The sequence below is a fragment of the Pinus tabuliformis genome, chromosome 3_1, assembly GCF_031772625.1.
Source record: "Pinus tabuliformis cultivar Carrire ecotype Pingquan chromosome 3_1, CPIR1, whole genome shotgun sequence".
In the NCBI taxonomy this organism is placed as follows: domain Eukaryota; kingdom Viridiplantae; phylum Streptophyta; class Pinopsida; order Pinales; family Pinaceae; genus Pinus; species Pinus tabuliformis.
The window spans coordinates 412,196,085-412,220,095 of NC_142301.1; the positions used below are offsets into that span (position 1 = coordinate 412,196,085).

The following is a 24,011-nucleotide window of genomic DNA, read 5'->3' on the forward strand; positions in this document are numbered from 1 at the left end:
GGTCAAAACTGGACCATCTCTCCTGCTCCATAGTCAAATTGCAATGCATCCCACCTAATGCACATGGGAGGTGCGATGCATACTAAAAATCCCTTCTATGGGGTGCGATGGGCGAGAGTGGACAAATGGCAGAGGCAGTTTGCGAGGTGGATGATCATGGAATCTTCCAGAAACTTCTCCTGTGACACTTGCCTCTCTGAATTCACCCAGGGATGAGTAAGAGATCATCAATCTCCAAGTGGAATCAAGAACTATCAGAGAGAGGACACTAATCAGAATCCCAAAAGCTGACTCACCCCCCTGCAATCATCTATATATGGATCCCTCATCCCAGAGATCCAGAGGCTGGAATTTTGTATCTTGTAAGGAGGTGCTGTTGGTTTCTTGTTGGAATATCATAGTGTTGAGTGACCTAAGCTTTTCATGAGGTGAAAGAAGGGCTTTCATGCTGGAGGGTGACATTGGGTCAGAACAATTGGTTGTAATCCTCTTTGCTATTCTTGATATTAATAAAGCTATTCAAGTTTTCCTCCACATTTCTGTATGTTTAATGATATATGCATTTGTGTGGTCAATATATATCTAGTCCTATATTGTTTATGATTGTAGATCTCTGTTCTTCGATAATATTATGTTGCTTTCATTCCACAGGTGCTCTTTGAAGCTGGGTAGATGAAGGAGAAGTGGAAAAGATCTGTCAGAAGGGAGAGGAACCAAGCAAGGAACCAAGCGCATGACTGAGGTTGGTGTCCTTCATTCCCTTCTTATCTACTTCTCATAAAGGAAAACGAAAGTGGTTTTATTTTGTTTGTTTCTAAGATAGCTACTAGTCTTAGTGGGACTAGCAGATCCGAGTCGACACTAGATTTCCCGATAACAGAAATGTAATATTTTACAGTGCCAGTAAACACCAAGAATGGAATGTCAAGTTAAAGTAACATATATATGTTTTTATTTTCTTGGCAACCAATGTTGAAACATCCTTGCCACAACCACAAATCAGCTATTTTGAGAGCTGCCTTCCAGGAAACAACTATATCTCCTAGAAATTTTATCCTTCCCCTTTTCATTCATGAAGGTTAGTGAACAATTTGTTGCTTTTGTATTTTTGATACAAAACAATTTGCTGCTATAGTATCTTTGATATAATAAATATTTGAGGTAATCCCCATGTAGATTTTTAATTTGATTCTTATTTATCTAACAAGCACACAAAATATCCTTTTTCTAAATCATATTTGTTGTTCTTTTTCAATTCCCAATAGGAGAAAATTCAAGTTGTTTCAGGCTTGGTTGGTAGAATGGATTGATTGAAGAGATTCTGCAAGACTACATTCTGAGAATGTTAATTTCTAATGGATATTTTCTATTAAATGGTCATGCTTTCATATTCATGCATGATTAGCTGGTCACTTTGTTAGAATATTCAAGTTATTTTGTTCACAAAATTTTTTCCCATTCAGTTTCACCTTTTTGACATTGTTGAATCCAAGGTCTACTTCGTTGGTATTATGCAGGCATATAAGGCTCACAATGTTGGCATTAATAGTGTGGTTCTTTTCCATAAAATTTCTAATGCTCTAAAGGCTTGAATGTTTAGTGCTTTGTTGTGCATGGTCTTTTATTTTCTTTTTTCTAGTTAGCAATGTCTGAACGAGAACACTGTTTTAATCAGCCACTGACAGGAGATGAAGCCTACAATGAAAATGGGCTTGTACCTAGAGCCATAATACTTCTCAAGGACAAGTATCCATATTTGGTAAGCTTTGGATCTTGATGTGTTTACCATCACCCTTTAATTCTTCTTCAAAACATGACATGGTGTAAAATATGTAGGGCACAAAGAATTTATGCTTCTTTATTTCTAGGTGATCTACACTGTTATCACTCAGGTTGTCCCTTGGCTCCTTAAGGGATACGGCCGAGGTAACCACAAAGCAATCTTTGGGCTGCAGTTCCTAGCCTACCTGCAGTCATAGAGGGCTCTCTCTTTATGATTTAACTTTGTTTTGGGTTGATTTTAGGCTAGTTATGGTGTACATGGGTTTTGTTTTGATTTTGGTGGGAAGGGTGATGTTTTTTCAAGTAGAGTTGGGATGCGTAATGTGAGAAGTTCGAACCATTGGGCATCGAGTCATGGATTAGGGCTTGCTGTTGCGTTTTCTTGGTCACAAGAGGAATACATAGCTACACATAGAACAATATTAGGCTGGAATAAAGATGGAATGAAGGTCAGAGATGAAAGGCAACTAAGAATCTTTCATTAGCTAACAGAGAGGGAAGGTGAATGAAAGTTTGTCTAGGAGCAGTCAAGAATTCCTAAATAACAGTCATATGTGAAAGAAATAGGGTAAACATGATCAGTTAAGTATGCATATTCATAACCATTTCTGCAGAAAACATATAGAAATAACAAGAACTGAGCATAGGGTGCAGTCAAGGAAAACCTAAGCTATTCTTCTTTCTTGCTATTTAGATGGTAACACAATGGTGCATAAACATATGTAAACTGTAAACAGAGGCAGGAAAACACTTATTGAGCCATGTAGTAGCATAGGAATTCCACAGTCACTCTTTGGCCATTAAATAACACAACAGTGAGTTCTTCATCCAAAGCATTCCAGCAGTCTTTGATTATAGAGCTCTCAAAATATACAGCGCAAGTCTCGAATGAGTATCAACCAACCAACCCTTTAAACAACGAATTAGGGTGGTTTATATACAGAAAATATCCACAAATATCTATTACAGCAGAGCTAAACAGATCTGAGGGAAATGAGTTCTTTAACCTAATCTTGTCCTGAAATTAATGCAAGAAGATATTTATTTGAGCTGCGCTGGAGGCAGCTACATCAAAATGAGTTAATATGGTGTCCTTATGGCTCTGTGCTGTTCATTTAGCCATAACTGTGCTTTGGGCTTTGATCTGCATTAACTGTGATCTAAGAGCCTTAAATGGTTTCACCGCTTTCTTTGACTTTGCTTGGGGGCCTTTAATGTTCACCTGCTTTGATATTGCCGATATGATACTCTTTGCCGCTTCACTAATACTCTTTAATTTAATCTGGGCTTTATCTTTCCTCTGATACTCTTTTACAGTTGAATCGGGCCACTTTCTCTCCCTTGATGTGCTTGAAACTGTCAAATCGCCCCTTTTCTGCCCTTTCAAGGCAAAAATAGCTGTTGCAAATGCTTTTCGTGGCCTCTAGAATGCTATCGGCGCTGGCCGATTGAATATGAACATACATGAAGAAATCCTGTTGCCTCCCGTGAATTTTTGGGTTTTGCAGGTAGCCGAGCCATGAAAAGCCCTCCATTTTGATCAATTTTTCTTAGCGATGTGCGCTAATCGCGCATCAAAAACTGCCTCAGTTTCTCATTTCGGGCATCCTTTGCTGTGATTTTTGCCCTTCGCGCCTTTTTCAGTGATGATGTCAGCATGACGTCAGCGGTGGGTCCTGGTACGACAAGGTGATGTGGCAAGGTGACGTGGCAGTACGATAGGGTGACGTAGCAGTTGACTGGTTTGACGACGTGGCATAGGACACGGTGGCGGGGTAGGGACGGAGACAGATGTTGTGGCAGTGACACATAGCAGTGGGGGGTTGACGCAGAGGTGACGTGAACGCTGACTTGGTGCTGACGTCAGGGGAGGAGAGACAGAAGGCGGTTTGTGGTTTCATCAGACCGCCTTATGTACGAGGGCGGTATGTGTCAGAGGGGATCCGATACAATCGCGTGGAGACACGCGTCTTTTGTATGGTGGGGAAACCGCTAGCCTATCAGAGGCTAAGTGTCGGACGTCAGGGCGGCTTTGAAATCGCCGAGGGCCATTGGATCTGGGAGGGCGGATCGGAGGGCTGACGGAGCGTAAAGCTGGTGGCAGGTTTATGTGCGGGGGCCCGCCCGAATATTAAATTAAATTTTGCGTGACGGGGGCTTTCGAACTTTGGTTAACGCAAAATTGTGGGTTTCTGCGTGGACATAGAAAAATAATCTAATGTCTAACAAAGCCTTTAGACACCAATTATATAAAACGAAAGGGGAGGGATAAAATGGGAAAAATACAAGGGTAGAGGGGTAGGTATAGGCTATTAACTTAACCAGAGGTCAGGTTAATTCCAGGGTTAGGACATGGATGGGTTAATAGTAGCCCCAGATGGACTATCATTTCCCAAACTGATGTTATTGGGCTATAGTGCCAGGGGATGGGAATATGTACATAGGGGAGCTATTTAGTGCTTTTTAGTAAGGGGAAGGGGAAATAGATAGGGATTTACATAATAATGTTAGAAGTTAATATGAAAATGACAAGAAAGCGCTAATTTCAGAGATCTTGGGCCACTTAAAAGGAAAAAATGACTTATAGATTGAATAAGAGTACTCCTAAGCAAAGCAAACCTTTACTTAGGCCAATGATATGACAAATGATGAAACTTTAAGAGATAGCAAGCAGATCTTGACCTCTTTGGGGAGGTTAGTGAATGATTTGGGGAATAAGAAGAAGGGGGAGTTAGACATGCCTCACTTGGGCTCCTCAAAATGAAAAACTGCCTCATAATTGTGATCTAAATATATAACACTTGAAAACATGAAATGGATCACATATCTTGATTCTGCAACCACAAAACTACTTACCCAGCCTACTTACCTAGCATTTTTTCTTCTTTTTACATGGGTGCACTTGGACTTGCAAACCCTGATTGTCTTCTTTTCTTTTAACTGCTCTCCTATCTAAAGTCAACCCTTATCTCTTCCAAGGGCCCAGATTAAGCAGTTGGGCTCCTTCATTTCTCTACCTAGCTACTGATCTGCCAAGCTTAAGCTGTTTGGACAGATATTCATTCTCTATCTTCTAAAACAAGCAATTTAAACCTAGGGAAGCCAAGATTAATCTGTTTGGCTTTCCCTTATCTGTAAAACTCTTCAAAAATGGTATGATTCTTCAAAATGGAACTTCTTGGAAATATGGAACCTTGCAGCATGAAAAGATGACATATTTGGCATGTAAAACAGTCAATCATGAAATATGAAACCTATTGCAATAGGAGGCTAACAATGGCTCCACTTGGGGATGGTTTTTCAGGATGAAAAGCCAAGAACAGCAGGTCAGAATGCCTTGATCGTCACTTGGTGCTGTAAACTGAAATTCTCCTTCTTGTCAATGCCTTTGACTGAATTCTTATAAGCTGATATGCAATATCCTTTTGAGCTAAATTGCAGAAAAATTGCAGCCCTGCTTCTTGCCTTTTGGGTGCTTGTAAACATATTGAAATCTGCTTGAGCACTTCTTTGGGATTATTTCAAAAACAGAGATCTGAAATAGAGCTTTCTTTGATCTTTCCTTCAAAATTTGCTGCGTAGTTCCCTCTTATTTGCCTGCTATAAGAAAAAGTGTTGAAAATACAAATATTAATGTACAGATAGTATACAGAGCTGTGTTGCATTTAACAAAAGGGATCATGATAGTGCTTTAGCATTCGGCCATTGACAGGGCCTTCTTCAGCTGTGCTGCCATCCAAACTCTTCAGAAAATATGTGTTGTTGCCTTGAACAACAGAAATAATAAAGGGGCCTTTCCACAGGAAATCAAACTTGCCATGCTTTCCTTTGTCCTCTCTTCTTGAATCCCATCTTAAGACTTTGTTGCCTATGTAGAAATCTTCAGCCTTGGTTCTTTTGTCAAACATTTTCTTGAGCTTCTCTTGTAAAATCTGAGCTCTGTCGTACACTTTCTCTCTTGTTTGCTGCAAGTGGATGGTTTGGTTTATTCTTCTTTGGATATCATTTGGTTCTGCCTAATTCTCTTGCAGCAATTTGATAACAGGGATTCCAAAAGAAGAGGGGAACTTGGCCTCCATGCCATAGACTAGCTCATATGGGCTCATCCCAATGGATCTCTTGGTTGACAATCTATCTGCCCATAGGGCATTTACAAGCTTTTTCTGCCAGTTCTTCTTGTTCTCCTCCAAGAATTTCTTAATGATGTTAATCAGACTCTTGTTGGATGATTCGGCCAAGCCATTACCTTGAGGGTAATAGGCTGTGGAGTGACCTAAGGTAATGTGGAATTTGTGGCAAAAACTGATCATTTTCTTGGATTTGAAGGCAGCAACGTTATCTGTAATGATCTTCTCAGGACAGCCAAATCTGGACAAAATGTTGGTTTCAAGGAATTGGATGATGGTGGAGTCATTGGCTTGCCTACATGGGATGGCTTCAATCCACTTGGCAAAGTAATCTGTGGCTGTTAGAATCCACTTATGTTGGCCAGAAGAGGATGGATGGATTCCTCCATTGAAGTTAAGACCCCATTGTTGAAAAGGCTTCTCGGTTGAAATGGGCTTAAGGGGCAAGGGCAGAAGCTTTCTTTTGCCTTCAAAGATTTGGCATTTGTGGCATGAAACAACAAATTTTCTCACATCAGAAAACAAATAGGGCCAATAGAAACCAGCCCTTAGTATCTTATCAGTAGTGGACTTCCAATATAAGTGCCCTCCATAGTCCCCTACATGAAATTTTTTCATGACACTGTCAGTTTCATTCATAGTTAGACAATTCAGCAATATTCCTTCATGATTTTTCCAAAATAGGGCACTATCTAAGACACAAAACTTTGATGCTTTCATATTTAAAAATCTCTTTTTGGTTCTGGACAACCCTGGAGGAGCACACAGGTTTAACAATATAAAACATATATCAACATACCATGGGGATTGCAAAAAAGCTTGACTGATCTGTGGAGTCGCCAGCTCCTGTTCATTGTCCAGTTGATTAATGTCTAAGGCTTGAAAATTGGTTTTGGACATCAGTTTGGCTAAACCTTGTCCCTTTATCAGCTTGGTGGGTTTTATCTCAATGTCATACTCAAGGATATTGGCAATCCATTTGCCTCTTTTGCCTTCTATGCCCTCCTGAGTTAATATGTCTTTTACAACAGCATTTGGCACATAAGAAATCACATGTGAATATAAAATGTAAATTCTGAAATCTTTGATTGCTTTAACAAGGGCATATGCTTGCTTCTCCATGATTTGGTACTTCAAGGGTCCATCTCTAAGGGCTCGGCTACAAAAAGTAATTGGCTTTTCATTTCCTTGATCATCTTTCTGCAAAAGCACAACAACAATGGTGTGTTCAGATGCAAATGAAAAATTGATGAAATCTTTATCAAATTGAGGACTTGTGAGGACTCGGGCTTGAGTTAAGGCAGATTTTATGCCCTCAAAGGCTTGCTTAGCCTCTAAAGTCCATTTTACCTTGGAATCCTTCTTTAACATTTTATTTAGCATTCGTATCAGCTCGGCTAGATTTGGTATAAATCTCCTTAGGAAATTTATCTTTCCTAGGAATGCTTGCAACTATTTTATGTTTCTTGGATAAGGGATTTGAAGGATGGCTTGCATTCTTTCAGGATCAATTCTAATCCCATCTTTTGAAATGATATGGCCTAGTAACTTGCCTTCTTCAAGGCCAAACAAAGACTTCTTGGGGTTCAAGGAAATGCCATATTTCCTACATGTTAGAAACACTTGTCTCAAATGTTTTAGGTGCTCTTGATCATATTTGGAGAAAGGGGTTAGGTCATCAAGGCAAACCACTAGGAAATCATGGATTTCCTTGGCAAATGCAATGTCCATGGCCCTTTGAAAGGTAGCACCTGCATTCTTTAGTCCGAAAGGCATCTTCACATACTTAAATGTTCCCCACGGTGTTGTAAAGGTTGTCTTGTCTTGGTCATCCGGGTGGACAAGTATTTGATTAAAACCTGAAAAGCCATCTAGCAAAGAAATTCTTGAAGACCCCACTACTCTTTGTAGGATGTGGTCCATTTTTGGCATTGGGTAGTGATCTTTAAGGGAGACTTGGTTCAGATTTCTTAAGTCCACACATAATCTAATCTCCCCTATTTTCTTCCTTGTGGGAAGAAGATTGGATACCCATTCTGAAAATCTAAGGGGTGCTATGATACCGGCCTCAAACATTCTTTTCACTTCTTTCTCAATCAAAGGGAGAAGCACATGATTGATTCTCCTTAGTTTCTGTTTGAAGGGCTTTTGAGTTGGTTTTGAGGGAATGGTATGTTGAATAACGGAGGTGTCATAGGACTTAAGGTCCTCATAACTCCAGGCAAATACATCTTGAAACTCTTTAAAAAAATCAACATATTTTGGTTTTTGATCAGGAGGCAAAGACTTGGACAATTTAATCATTTTGGGCTTCTCTACTGTCCCAATATTACAGTCTTCCATAGCAGCGTTTAAGGGCTGCATTTTTGGCTTTTTGGGGACATCGTTTGAATCAAATATGTCTTCTAATGGAGTGAGACCAGCAAGTGAATCCCAAAAATGATATATAAGTAGAAAATTGTCTTTTAAATCAATCACTTCGGCCTCTGCTTCAGCTATTTCATCTAAATGCATTTGCTTCAACTCTTGCATGTTTTTCTCATCAAAAATGGTAGGGTGCAGCTTTTGATTTGCTGCTTCAGCTGTTATAGTTTGCTCATTTTGGCTCATTTACTGTTGTGAGTCATCCATGGCATCTTCATCAATGCTTGAGCTTGAGAATTCTTGTTGTAAGGTAAGAAAATTGTTGATTTGAGCATCATCCTCAAACACTTACCAATCTTTGATATTGTTAGGGACAGTAGGCTTGTGCTTTATCTCAGCAGTAAAGTGGTAATTGGGCTCAAAGGGCAGCTTGCAAGTGCTAGCAAAAGTAGCTAGACTATGAGCATGTATGTTATGGCTTCTAGAAATCTTTGTAAGCTTGGATTCAGTGAAAGAATTGAGTATTTCTATGGTAGTAGACCTATAAGCTCTTAGCCTATTGTCATTAGTGACAAAGTTACCTTTCATCTGTTGAATGATCAAATTGGAGTCACCTAGAATGGACACTTTTGCAGATCCTAGAGCTTTGAGCAGTTTAAGGCCTAAAAAGAGAGCCTCATACTCTGCCATGTTGTTGGTGCATTTGAAGTTTAGTCTGTAAGCATGACCCTCTGCATGGTTGTTATGTGTATTGTGAATCCATATTCCTGCCCCTGCTCGTAGCTTATTAACAAAACCATCAAACTCTAAATACCATGTGATTTCTTGCTTGTGGTTAGTATTAAGAGTTTCAGTCATTTTAGGATTGGGCGGACCTAGGTTTTGTACTTCATGTGGTTCTTCTTGTATGGTGGTTGCACTAATTGTTTTAACAGTTTCACAGGTATGGGCAACCGACTCTTGATTGGTGCATGTTTCTTGTTCTAAATGCAAAGGCTTCTCATCAGTGGGAGGGAAGCTATCATCATTGAACAATATAAAGGAATCCATATCAGAATGGATTGAGTAAATGGGAAAGTTTTGGGGTTTTTCCTCACTACTTACCACATACTTCATCATTGTTTCTCTATACAGTCTCTTTGGTTGCCCAAAGACTGAAATAATGGCATAGGAGAGGTCTAGTTGGAGAGATCCTTGGAGCTTTGCTCCCCAAGATCTTGATAAGAGCATGCCATACTTTGGTGGAATGTCAGCAACCACCACGTCCATTAGGATCGTTTTGTTGGGAAATTGGACTAAAGACACACAAAGGTCTTTGATTAAGCCTAAACACTTGACCTAACTAGAATCAAATGAGAATAAGTCTTTGTAGGGTCTAGTGACATCAAGGTTTAGCTTCTCCATTACAGCTTTGGGTGTTAGATTGTGTGAAGCACCTGAATCAAACATAGCATTGTGCAACACTTTATCGTGAATGTGCAAACTGACATAAAAGGGTAGAACAGCTCCATGTCCTGATTTACCATTGACTTCAGGACCAAAAAGTCATTCAGGTTGATTATCTAAGACATTAACATCATCCCTGTTCTCTAGAATTTGTAGTGATCTTTTGATTTGCTGTCTGTACACATCATGTTTGGCAAGCTCAGAGAGAGGAATAAATATCATTAATTTACCAATTTCTACTTCTAAATCAAAAGGTTTTTCTGACTGTGTTTTAGTATTGTGACTGGCAGATTTTCCCTTTTGAATTGTATCTTTAGTTATCTTCTCTTGGTTATTAGTGATTTCTTGAGATTGTTCTATTTTGGGAAGGCTTTGAGGAGTGCTATTTGCATTGTCTTTTGAGGGAGAGGATACAAAAGGCTGGTTATTATAGGGCTACATGTCAGATACATCCTCTATGGTCACTTCTTTTAATTTTGGGTCTGTTTTATCAGCAGGTTCTGTGATAGCAGCCTTGTCCTTTACTTTCTTAGGATGCTTGGCATCCTTTGGCTTGATGGGATCAGACATATCAATGGTTCTTGTTCTCAATTTGTATTGTTTATGGACTTCGTAGACAGTTGAATCACGACCTTGTTTGAAGTCAAATGACTCTCCAGACTTGGTCTGAAATTGATTTATATCATGGTCATCTTGGTCTTCTTGGGTTAGAAATACTTGTTGTTCACTTTTCAAACCCATCAAGTTTATGTGAGTGTCCTCTGTCTGCTCACTAGATGTGGATGCTTTAGCATAGTTTTCATGAAAAGGAGGTCTTATATCATGGTCAGGACTTGCCCTTCCAATGTTTGGGTTCCAATTTTTTCTAAAGTTTGGATTTCTGATAGGATTGTTTTACTGTCCTTCCCATGAGGCTTTTCTTTCAATAGTTCCCATTCTATTTTCAAATCTGTCCATACCTTTGATGATTGTGTCCAATTTTTGCTCAAAGGCTGAAGGTTCATCATTAAAAGTGGTTCTTCTCTCAACTCTTTCTCTATTTCGCTTGGCAATCAAATTTGCCTCCACACTAACAGCTACATTCTGCATGTCTGCTAAGGTTTGAGGGGCTCTTTCCCTTAACTGATAAGCCATGTCTGAATCAAATCCATCAGGGAATTTGTTTAATGCAAGATCAGGTGGAGCTCTAAGGTTTTGTGGAATAGCGTTGTAAACATTGTTAAACCTGGCACAATAGTCTAAGGCAGCTTCTTGAGGGCCTCTTTTGATAGTGTCATACTCGGATAATATGTGCAGAGGGTCCTTCTTCTGCTCCCATCTGTTAATAAATGTTTGGTAAAGGGCCTCTGGGTGAGCTATGGAATTTGCAGGAAGAGCTCTAAACCAGGGCCTAACATCTCCTGTTAAACTTTGGACAAAAATCTTCATTCTTACACTATCATCATCTATTTCATAACTCTCAAAATAGTCCTGCATTTTCTTGGTATGTTGCAGGGTTGTGCCAGAACCAGTACCTTCAAAATATGTGATTTTGGTTTGATAATCCTGAGGCATAGCCCCTGGATTTGCAGGTAACTGTAACGGTGCATATCTGTTAGCCATATTTACAGGGATAAGTGGAACAACTAGAACAGCTGGAAGAGCTGTAATAACAGTGGTGGTAGTGGTATTATGTGTAGTGAATGGAGGTGTGGAAAAGGTGCTTGGAGAGGTGGATGATGAATAAGGGGAAGTAGGGGTTGAACGAAACAAAACTTTAACAAGGGTTGGAAAGTAGCTTGGCTGAACTGTTTCAGGACTAGAATCAACAACATCTTCTTGTTTTTGTTTGCTAAGGTTTCTAGAGATTAAATTGGGATTTTCAAAAACAGCTGGTGGATTTGGGTGTGGATTTGACCTAGTATTATGTGTTTTCTTCTTGGGAGCTAGCTTCTAACCTGTTTTTTGGAATTTTCTGAATAAGTCCCCAGCGGAGTCACCAATGATGTTATCACTCAGGTTGTCCCTTGGCTCCTTAAGGGATACGGCCGAGGTAACCACAAACCAATCTTTGGTCTGCAGGTCCTAGCCTACCTGCAGTCAGAGAGGGAGCTCTCTTTATGATTTAACTTTGTTTTGGGTTGATTTTAGGCTAGTTATGGTGTACATGGGTTTTGTTTTGATTTTGGTGGGAAGGATGATGTTTTTTCAAGTAGAGTTGGGATGCTTAGTGTGAGAAGTTCAAACCATTGGGCATGGAGTGATGGATTAGGGCTTGCTGTTGCGTTTTCTTGGTCACAAGATGAATACAGAGCATGATAGCTACACATAGAACAATATCAGGCTGGAATAAAGATGGAATGAAGGTTAGAGATGAAAGGCAACTAAGAATCTTTCATTAGCTAACAGAGAGGGAAGGTGAATGAAAGTTTGTCTAGGAGTAGTCAAGAATTCCTAAATAGCAGTCATATGTGAAAGAAATAGGGTAAACATGATTCATTTAAGTATGCATATTCATAACCATTTCTGTAGAAAACATATAGAAATAACAAGAACTGAGCATAGGGTGCAGTTAAGCAAAACCTAAGCTATTCTTCTTTCTTGCTATTTAGATGGTAACACAATGGTGCATAAACATATGTAAACTGTAAATAGAGGTAGGAAAACACTTATTGAGCCATGTAGTAGCACAGGAATTCCATAGTCACTCTTTGGCCATTGAATAACACAACAGTCAGTTCTTCATCCAAAGCATTCCAGCAGTCTTTGATTATAGAGCTCTCAAAATATACAGTGCAAGTCTCGAATGAGGATTATCAACCAACCAACCCTTTAAACAATGAATTAGGGTGGTTTTTATAGAGAAAATATCCAAAAATATCTATTACATCAGATCTAATCAGATATGAGGGAAATGAGTTCTTTAACCTAATCTTGTCCTGAAATTAATGCAAGAAGATATTTATTTGAGCTGCGCTGGAGGTAGCTGCATTAAAATGAGTTAATATGGTGTCCTTATGGCTCTGTGTTGTTCATTTAGCCATAACTGTGCTTTGGGCTTTGATCCTCTGCTCTTGAGTGGCTTTGATGTGCATTAACTATGATCTGAGAGCCTTAAATGGCTTCACCACTTTCTTTGACTTTGCTTGGGGGCCTTTAATGTTCACCAGCTTTGATATTGCCATTCTGATACTCTTTGCCACTTCACTGATACTCTTTAATTTAATCTAGGCTTTATCTTTCCTTTGATACTCTTTTACAGTTGAATTGGGCCACTTTTTCTCCCTTGATGTGCTTGAAACTGCCAAATCGCCCCTTTTCTGCCCTTTCAAGGAAAAAATAGCTGCTGCAAATGCTTTTCGTGGCCTCTAGAATGCTATCGCGTTGCCCGATCGAATATGAACATACATGAAGAAATCCTGTTGCCTCCCGTGAATTTTTAGGTTTTGCAGGTAGTCGAACCATGAGAAGCCCTCCATTTTGATCAATTTTTCATAATCGCGCATCAAAAACTGCCTCAGTTTCTTATTCCAGGCATCCTTTGCTGTGATTTTCGCCCTTACCGCCTATTTCGATGATGATGTCAGCGGTGGGTCCTGGTACGGCAGGGTGACGTGGCAGGGTGACGTAGCAGTTGACTGGTTTGACGACGTGGCACAGGACACGGTGGTGGGGTAGGGACGGAGACAGATGTTGTGGCAGTGACACGTAGCAGTGGGGGGTTGACGCAGAGGTGACGTGAGCGGCTGACTTGGCATTGACGTCAGGGGCAGAGAGACAGAAGGCAGTTTGTGGTTTCATCGGACGGCCTTCTGTACGAGGGCGGTATGTGTCAGAGGGGCTCTGATACAATCGCGTGGAGACACGTGTCTTCTGTACGGTGGGGAAATCGCTAGCCTATCGGAGGCTAAGTGTTGGACATCAGGGCGGCTCCAAAATCGCCCAGGGCTGTTGGATCTGGGAGGCGGATTGGAGGGCTGACGGAGTGCGGAGCTGGCGGCAGGTTTATGTGCGGGGGCCCGCCCGAATATTAAATTAATTTTTGTACGACGAGGGCTTTCGAACTTTGGTTAACGCAGAATTGTGGGTTTCTGCGCGGACATAGAAAAATAATCTAATGTATAACAAAGCCTTTAGACACCAATTATATAAAACGAAAGGGGAGGGATAAAATGGGAAAAATACAAGGGTAGAGGGGTAGGTATAGGCTATTAACTTAACCAGAGGTCAGGTTAATTCCAGGGTTAGGACGCGGATGGGTTAATAGTAGCCCCAAATGGACTATCATTTCCCAAACTGATGTTATAGGGCTATAGTGCCAAGGGATGAGAATATGTACATAGGGGAGCTATTTAGTGCTTTTTAATAAGGGGAAGGGGAAATAGATAGGGATTTACATAATAATGTTAGAAGTTAATATGAAAATGACAAGAAAGCACTAAGTTCAGAGATCTTAGGCCACTTAAAAGGAAAAAATGACTTATAAAGTGAATAATAGTACTCCTAAGCAAAGAAAACCTTTACTTAGGCCAATGATATGACAAATGATGAAACTTTAAGAGATAGCAAGCAGATCTTGACCTCTTTGGGGAGGTTAGTAAATGATTTGGGGAATAAGAAGAAGGGGGAGTTAGACATGCCTCACTTGAGCTCCTCCAAATGAAAAACGGCCTCATAATTGTGATCTGAATAGATATAACACTTGAAAACATGAAATGGATCACATAGCTTGATTCTGCAACCACAAAACTACTTACCCAGCCTACTTACCTAGCATTTTTTCTTCTTTTTCCATGGGTGCACTTGGACTTGCAGACCCTGATTGTCTTCTTTTCTTTTAACTGCCCTCCTATCTAAAGTCAACCCTTATCTCTTCCAAGGGCCCAGATTAAGCAGTTGAGCTCCTTCATTTCTCTACCTAGCTACTGATCTTCCAAGCTTAATCTATTTGGACAGATATTTATTCTCTATCTTCTAAAACAAGCAATTTAAACCTAGGGAAGCCAAGATTAAGCTGTTTGGCTTTCCCTTATCTGTAAAACTCTTCAAAAATGGTATGATTCTTGAAAATGGAACTTCTTGGAAATATGAAACCTTGCAGCATGAAAAGATGACATATTTGGCATGTAAAATAGTCAATCATGAAATATGAAACCTATTGCAATAGGAGGCTAACATACACTAATGTTGCTTTGGATACATACTTGTCTGATGGGCATGATGGAAATTTTAGAGAAGATGGTAAGCCTTATAATTACTTAATTTCTGCTTTTTCCATTTCTATGTTTATTACTTTTCCCTTGGGATGTAACTTTCATTGTTTCTACATCTGCATGTTTTGTTTAGGGGTGATTATGAATGATGAAACAATCCATCAGCTATGTAAGCAGGTCATTACCCAGGTAAATATTCTTCCCTCATGTTCTTTCACTTCATTTAATGTGCATTGTGTTCAAATCTTCTTGTTGAATTTTATTTTACTTACTCTTATTCCTTGATTGCATAACACTAGTGATTTGCAAATGGTATGTTGAGACAGGCTCAGGTAGGAGCTGATGTTGTAAGTCCAAGTGATATGATGGATGGGCGTGTTGAAGCCATTCGAGTTGCATTAGATAGAGAAGGCTTTCAAGATGTGTCTATTATGTCATATACAACAAAGTACCTTCTTGACCTTTCATTAAACCATCTCATTATTGTTCTTACACTTACTTCCTACTCTTAATTGTAGAATGTGATGTTTCAATAAAGACTTATGGAGATCACAGTTCCATGAATGTTATGAACTTGTGTCTTTAAATAGATATGCAAGTGCATTATGGACCTTTCAAAAAATCTCTTCATTCTAACCCATGATTTGGAGACAAGAAAACATATGATGTCTTACCATTTTCTACGTTTTATTTGGTATGTTGTAAGAATTCAAGATTACTTTTGAATGAATACTTCCATCTAATTCATCTGCAATAACTAGTTATCAGATGAACCCTAGAAGCCAATAAGAAGATCTTATTGAATCTAGTACTGGTGAAGACAAGGGAGTTGATATTCTAATAGTATGCATGCTTCTATTGTGTGTTTTTCCTTAATAAACATGGTCTTGTTACTCTTTTTCACTTTCAAGTTCTAAATTGTGAGATTCAAATGAGTTTAATGTTTTCAAGGATAGGTCAGGCCAACTATGCCCTATTTGGATGTGATTAAGCTTCTCCAAGACAACTCATCATTACCAATATCTACATACCAGGTAACATAGATGCACCTATATAATGATTGATTAATTTGACTAGAATTGTTGTGCTTCACAACAAGTTGTATTACGCAAAGTTTACACTTCTTGTCAAAGGAATTTATGCTAATTTCCAAGTTTAGATTATTGACAATAGTTTGAAAATGGATGAACATTGTGAGAGAACACATAAGAAGGTATTAACGACTTGCGGTGTTATTCTTTTTTCATTTTTGTTAACCATAATCTTATGGGAATGATCCTTTGTCTTCAATCACTATGAGGAACCAAGCCCAATGTGAGGAACCAAGCCCAATGTGAGGAATCAACCCTGCTTGTCTCTACCATTCATCAAGGTAAAGAGTGGGTCATAGCACATACAACAACACTTGGATACATTTTAAAACTGTCTGATTCGAGAGCCACATATATTGTAATGTAATAAATTGCAATTGGGTATAAGAATCTCTCACTGGGTAGCAAGGTCTCAGATGATGAGAAAGCATGTTGAAAGGTGTGTTAAAGAATTCACAGACCTTAAGTTACCTTGGAGTAGTAGCAAATAAGGCATCAAAAATGACTACCCAGTGTGCTGCAAAGTACTACTATAAGAATCCTATCTTTCTCATTGGTCAATTATACAATACTTATACAATATAACTAGGCATTTGTGGAAACCATTAGGGGGATTATTTAGCGGTTCCTTATTTCTTATCATTTATGGCGTCCTTTTCACTTTTATGTTGTGATTTTGTTAGTTACTTTGGGTTTGAGTTGACTCTTATTTCTCTCAACTCTTCAATCTCGTGTACAAGTGGATTCACAGGCTTCATAGCGTTTGGCTATGGCCCTTTCCATAGTTGGTCAGCAACCATCCAAGGCCATCAAAGACCTATTTGGATAATATTATGTTGACATATGGGGTTTTCTATATTTCTGGCAAACCAGAGACAAGTGAAACACATCTTGTTGGAATGCCTATGTGCAAGAGACTACTAACAGAACATTGAGGATCAACAACCAATTTTCTTCTAGTAACAAGTGCATTGGATACTACAAACTTTGGAAATTACTAGTATCTGTGCTCTCACCCCTCTCATGGATTTGGAAACGCCTCAGAGTTATTCCATTGTTCACTTTTGGGAGACTAAAGTGGAATATCTTTTTTACTAACGAGGATAGAAAAACATCATGCATTTTGTCCACTAAGATTATGAAAAAGATGTGTGGATGGGAAAAATTACAGATGGTTCCTTGTGCTGCCACAAAAAGTAGAGCGATGTGTATGCACTTTCAATCCATAGTGAATTATAAGTTATAATTGATATATATGCAATTTGGAAGTTGTTATTACACATTCAAACATTAAGTGCACTATTTATTTTCATTAACAGAGCTGACAACACTAATTTCTTAGGTCATTGCTTGACAAGAGTCTAGTATTAACCACTTAGATATGTTTGATATGATGCTCAAAATAATTGCTTAAGCTTTAAAATCTTGATCCTTTTGCTAGAAATTAAAGCATAGTTCTTTGGAAGCAAATTTTTGTGGAAACTGGTACATACGTAGTGGCTTGAATCCATCTTTTGATACGTTTGATTGTCAGGTTGATGAATTTTATCCGGCACCAAAGAATCTCACAACAAATAGATAATATCAATCCATGATGATCGCTTATTCATTGGTTCTACAACTCAGATATTTGTACAGGACTCGTCTCAACTTGGAATAATATACAATCATGATAATGAATATCCACATTACTAGGACGACTGGTCTCTATCTCTATCCTGTAGGCATGTACACAAATGCATCATACATTTTTATTGTTAGCAGTATGTAGTGAGTTCATAGTGAATTGCAATTGGTTGGTTTCGTAGTTATTTTTCCCTATTTTTCTTATTTAAATATGAAAGGCATCAAATAAATAGAATTACTTTCCATGGTCACTACCATCAAGCTTGGAATTTTCAACAAGTAAATATTTATTTTGTTTGTATATTGTCTTGTAGAAAACTCACTAAAATATTTCATTTGATCCATTGAAATTCTACTCAAATGGTACAAAACATAGTTTATTCTAGTATCATTCAAAGGAATCTCTAAATGCCATTAACACAGTGTCATAATTAGCCTTTTCCTACATGTCAACTCGAAAGAGAGCCCTAGCATCTAACGACTATTTTTTTTCCATTAGATTGATCTTGTTCAGGGGGAAATAAAAAAAATAAATAGGAATAGGGCTTCTAGATGCTCTTCCTTTTATTTTCTTTTATGTAATATAGAAGAGATATTGACGAATTAGTTTGGGATTCCATATATGTATGAATGTTGGTCTCTTTGGTTTATGCTTAATTTTCCTAACTGAAGTCTAACACATTAGCTCACACTCATGCTAGAGAAAGACAGTCCGAGGTCTTCACTGGCTAAGGCAAAAGATAGAAGACCTTTAATCGCTACATTTTCAATAGATAGGTAGTGTGATGTTAGGATATTTGTTATCTTTTGCATCCACTCCTATGGTGGTGGAATTGATCACTGATTCCAATCTTGTAGTTGTTGGAAGTAGTGATGAGTACTAGGGATAGGTTTGTTGGATTCTCTCAGACAAATGGAGTTGACCATGATGTTAATCTTGCTTTGAGATTCCCTAATATCAAGGGAGTTGATTGTGATGAGGTTGTTGCTTCAATTTCTAGGATTTTTGAGGTACATGAGAGGATTCTCATGCTCATATTTGATGATGAATCTGTTGCTACTGTTGTTGTTTCCATTTTACATTGAGTTTGATATTTTAGGATGAAAGAGTTGATATGTATGCATATTTCATATTATGCTTTGATGGACCTTGTCCACTTGTCTTGGTTGTCTATGAAGATATGTTTACCTTTGTAGGATACCTTGAGTAGTTCTTGATGTGGTACCAAAGGATTTTTCTCTGTGATGATGACTTGAGGGATGATGGAGGTTGGCATGTGCCTTTATGGTCCTTGAAATTCAAAGTTGGTCAACATTCTTTGGAGGTTTGAGATGCTACGGTAACATATAATATCTAATATATGGTGATAATTTTATAGCATACAAGATATATATTTTGACACGTCCAGAGACTATGGTGAGTAGAGATGTGAAGTTTGATAAGGATGTGAGCTCTTCCAATTCACGTGATTCTCCTTCAAATATTGAGAAGAATTAAGAGGAAGTTGTTGTCCCAAAGATAGGTTCAAAGACTCAATATGAGTCAAATTTAGAAATAGACGAGGTGAGGTTGAGAGTAAATATGCCCTCAACCACTATCCTAGCATGTACAAGATGAAGACGATTTGCCCAGACATTGTAGGAGGCTCCAAAGAATGTAAGAACAAGGAAATGTTTAATGAGGGAAAGTATACCTCCCACGAGATATTTTAGCCATGTTGCATTGGCTTCTTCCATATAATTCTTCCAAGTATCTTAAGGAGGAGAGCTGTGATACCTTGATGGAGGTGTTTGGGTTAATTTTGAGAGTGTAGCAACTACATATTTGCAGATAATAGACTTGGTGGACTTCTAGATGAAGCTGACAGGTGTTCATAAAACACTTTTCTCATGAAAAGAAAGTGTTAGCTTTTCGTATTATTCCAAAAGTGTTTCACCTTACTAGGTTTAGTATCATGTTTCCTAGCCGCTCGATAATGCTTCATGGGAGCATGAATGGATTAGTTCAAGTGGATGCTTGACCTTGGTTACAATACTAATTGTTGGGTGTGGGATCCCCCCAAGGAAATTTTTGGGGTTTAAATCCCAAGTTTTGACTAAGTCCACTGTAAAGACTCCACGATTTGTGGGTGCGAAGCTCAAAGTTGTAATAGAGTCATAGGGTTGTTTGCCCTTACCTTTGTAAATATAGTATCAGTTTGAGAGATATACCCATCATCCACAGACCATGTGACTGTATAAATAGAGTGAGGCTCTAAGTGTAAAGGGATATCAATCTAATCAATCGATGAAGCGTTGAGTCGAAGTGTAGAGTTGTGTCTTTGGGCTTTAGTGTAGGAGAAGGCTTTGCAGCTGAGTGTGCAGAACCCTGTAGCTGAGTGTGGAGGGTAGTTCGAGTCTATAACCATTGGAAGCATTAATAAAGAGAAGTTTTACCATATTTCTATATATCTTTTCTTGCTTTATGCATTATTGGGTATGAATTGCAAGTTTACTATTTATTTACTGCGCAAACTTATGTAAATATGCTGAGCAAGTGAATATAATATAAGGTGCCTGTTTATGCGAAGATAAATATTGTTATAAGAAGATAAATAAGATCCACACTGTGACTTGGGGAAATAGTGCAGATCGCTGCTCTAACAGTGCGACAACCCCACAACCCCTAGTTAGGGCTACGCGAAGACACATATAACAAGGGCACGAAGGCCTCACAGGTCAGGGAGTGCGAGAAGTAACTTGCACAAAGGTATTCAGAATTGGACTAAATTAACCCCTCAGACACTCAAGGGTGCGGAAACGTAGTTCCAGCATCCCCCCCCCATACTGCTTCGGGTGAGACCTCAGTCTGTCCTCCACGGAATGTTGCCGAAAGGGCCAATAGTACAGGGATTTGTTTGGCTAATTAACTACGAACCTAGGTCAGGCCCCAACAATCCAGCAAATGGTTCCGTTGACGGGACTAGAATCTGCATAGAGATGACTAATGTCGTATCATTGGAATCCAACTAAGAAAGAAATTGAAGGTTGGTTGGATAGGAGAATTCACGAGTTCTTGGTGCTGGAGAACAGATGACAATATAAGAAAAGCGACGTTGGTTAGCGCTCTAAAGGATCCCGTGCTGACCTGGTATATTAAGCATTCTAATGACAATCTGAATGCAAGGATCGAAGATATCCAAATTGTCCTGAACAAAGAATTTAGCAGGCCGAAGTAAGATGCGTAGTCGATCATTGGGTTCAAGGAGAACATGATACTATAAGGTGAGACCCCATTGTAATTATATCAGAGACTGAAGTGCACGAGTCATGAAGTTAATATGACTTTGATAGATGGAAAACACTGCGAATGGTTTGTAGCATCACTAACGCCACATTTGAGGAACGCGCTATCACAACAAAGGTTAGCAACTGAGGTAGAGGCTTTGGAGATCATGATGAGGCTGCATGAGACCCCAATACAAGATCCTAACCTGGGATTTTAGCAGATCCATGCGCAGTTAGAAAACTTGTGCCTTGAGATGCAGAGTTTGAAATGAGATAGGATATCTCACCCAGAAGTGCACGATGAGGTACGATGTGTTAAATGTAAGGGTCAGGGTCATGACAAGGACCATTGTCTAGTGTTCACAAATTACCTCGCTGGAGGAGGACCGATGTTGTTAAGACCGAAGGCCCAAGGAAGACCTAGTGTGACGCCTATGTTGTGGTGTGTGATTTTTCAAATAAGAGGAAAGCATGCTACGGACAACTGCCATTTGTTGCAGAAGTACATGTAGAATTTGCAACAGTTGTTCTGTAATTTTTGTAGATTAGTAGGACATGATGAGCACACTTGTCGAAGCTATGAGCTGATGATGGATAGGACTCCCACCTATAGATTTTAGGTAGAAACACGGCCCCTTGACTAGAACACAGGAGTGGCATGAACCGGATTTCATGGGAGTGAATGAGGCCGAGGTGCAAGAGGACCTTGAAGAGGGTGCGAACAACTGATATGTTACAATTGCAGGGGGGTAGGAGATTATGCCCATGATTGTACAAATCCAACGTTCCCATCATGCTTGTATTGTACCTTGTTTGATCATGAGACAGAGGATTGTCCCAAACTGATAGTGAGGTTGTGCGACAACGGAGCGCTCCAACCTCCCTTAACTCAGAACCTGCAAATGATGAGGTCCGAGCCACGCGAGGAAGACCCCAATGTAAACATTGTGCCTCAAAGTGGAATTATGATAGGGGATGATAAAGGCAAGCAACCTGAAGATAGTACTTGGGTTCGCAAGGCTCCAACAAAAGAACAAAAGTTTGATTTGGAGCCCGCTAAGGAAACCTTCATGGAAGCTAGGAAGAGCTACGTTGATGCCTCCACTTCAGGAAGCAAAGACAGACCAAAGCTAGAAATGGACCCATCAATGCTCATCATGTTCCTAGAAACATGTATGAAGCTACTGTGCGACAACAAGACTGTAAAGGGATTGCAGGAACTTATAAATAGATGTGCTGGCACCGCATTAGGAGAACTACACATAGTTCAGAAGATTGGAAGGCATGCGACAAGGACGGGAAGAGAAATGAGATTGAACATGTAGATTGGAGAATATGATATGTACCAAGTGATTCTGGACCTAGGATCGGGCATGAATGTTCTGTTGAAGCAGACATGGTAGTGCATGGGAAGGCCTACACTGCAATGGTCTCCTATACAGCTGTGAATGGCGAACCAACAAAAGATCATACCTATGGGGAGATTGCAGGGGATCATCGTGGATATTGAAGGAGCAAGTGCGCTAGTGGACTTTGAAGTGATAGAAATTGTTGATGATAGCAATCCGTACCTCGCACTATTAGGAATAGATTGGGCCACTAACATGAATGAGGTGATAAATTTGAAGAAGTGCAAGATGATTTTTGAGAAAAAGTCTCTGCTCATAGTCGTACCTTTGGACACTGCAGAAGGATCGCGCTAGATGGTGCCAGTGTGCGACTATGTAAGCGACAACAAATTAGATTGCATCTACAAGATAACTGCGCAAGAGCAAGACTGGGTAAAGCCCACTGCCAATGGACAAATCTCATGGGAGCAAGAAAGCTCTTGTACGTCAGATTAAAATGAAGAGATAGAGTGTTGGCAAAACTGGTTACACGAGGTAACCATGCTAAACTGCAACATGATGACGAGGTCACTACACTAAGTATTAATGGAAGTAAGGGATCTGCCTACCTATGATGGGTTAAGCGAGGTAGATGCCTTCCTGAACAACTTTTAAAGAGGGGTGTCAGAACAAAAACGTTTCGAGGCTTTGAAATAGGTACTACATGCTACACCCACGAGGTGGTGGGGTACACACCAAGGAAGCTTTGAGGACTGGCGCAAATGTAGGAGAATGATGCGCATGCGGTTTGGGAAGCCTCATATGCAACTAGCAGACAAGTATGATGGACGGGATGATCCACGAGCACACCTTGCCAAATGGAGAAGGGTCTATGGGGAAGAGCCACAACCTGAGTAAGTGCACTTGTTCTATCATACCCTAGATGTGATATCCATGAACTGGTATATAGAGACGGAGCTCCGCCATGGGATGAGTGAATGGAATATCTTGTGCGAAGGGTTCCTGTTAACCTTCACGTTTGAAGATCGTTGGTGGGATATTGCTGATGACCCACTACAAGCAGTAAAAGAAACTATCTTTAAGATACCCCAATAGCCAATAGAATTGATTCAACTAGAATGGGCTACTCAGCTGAGCTGCACGCTAGAGTGTTATAATATAAATACTAAAGAAGACGACGAGGATCCATGAAAATTTAACATTCTAGAAACTAAAGGCTATCGTGAGGTTCAAGGACCACTAATTGAAGACCCTAACATAACCGCATCAGGAAAGACAAAATAGGTGAACATTAGTACGGAATCCAAACCTAAGTATGCCACGCTCGGTGCTACTAGGATGATGCGACGATGGATAAGGTCGCTGAGTTACTCCGCGAGTACTAGGACTTATTCCCGACCAAGATAATGGACTTAAAAGGAATCATTGGAGATTTATGAATGATGCGCATCACATTAAAGCCCAATGTAGAGCTAATTAATCAGAGGCCTTACTGCTTGAATCCAAAATACAAGGAGAAGGTCCACGTAAAACTAGACAAAATGCTCGCAGCAGGAATCATTGTGCTGGTGGAAGAATCCAATTGGGTAAGCCCTATGGTAGTGCAGGAAAAGAAGCAGAAGGGTGAGATAAGAATATGCGTGGACCTCAGAAAATTGAATGATGCATGTGTGCATGACCCATTCCCAACTCTGTTCAGAGATGAAGTATTAGAAAATGTCAGTGGGTAGGAAGCATATTCTTTCACTGACGGATTTTCAGGGTACC

General features: G+C 39.6%; 2 pseudogenes; both read left to right on the forward strand.

Annotated features, from left to right (window-relative positions):
• Positions 1-969: 969 nt before the first annotated feature.
• Positions 970-17,584, forward strand: LOC149187484 (delta-aminolevulinic acid dehydratase, chloroplastic-like; annotated as a pseudogene).
• Positions 17,585-18,501: 917 nt separating this feature from the next.
• LOC149187485 (delta-aminolevulinic acid dehydratase, chloroplastic-like) overlaps positions 18,502-24,011 on the forward strand; it is a 112,071-nt pseudogene continuing 106,561 nt past the window's right edge.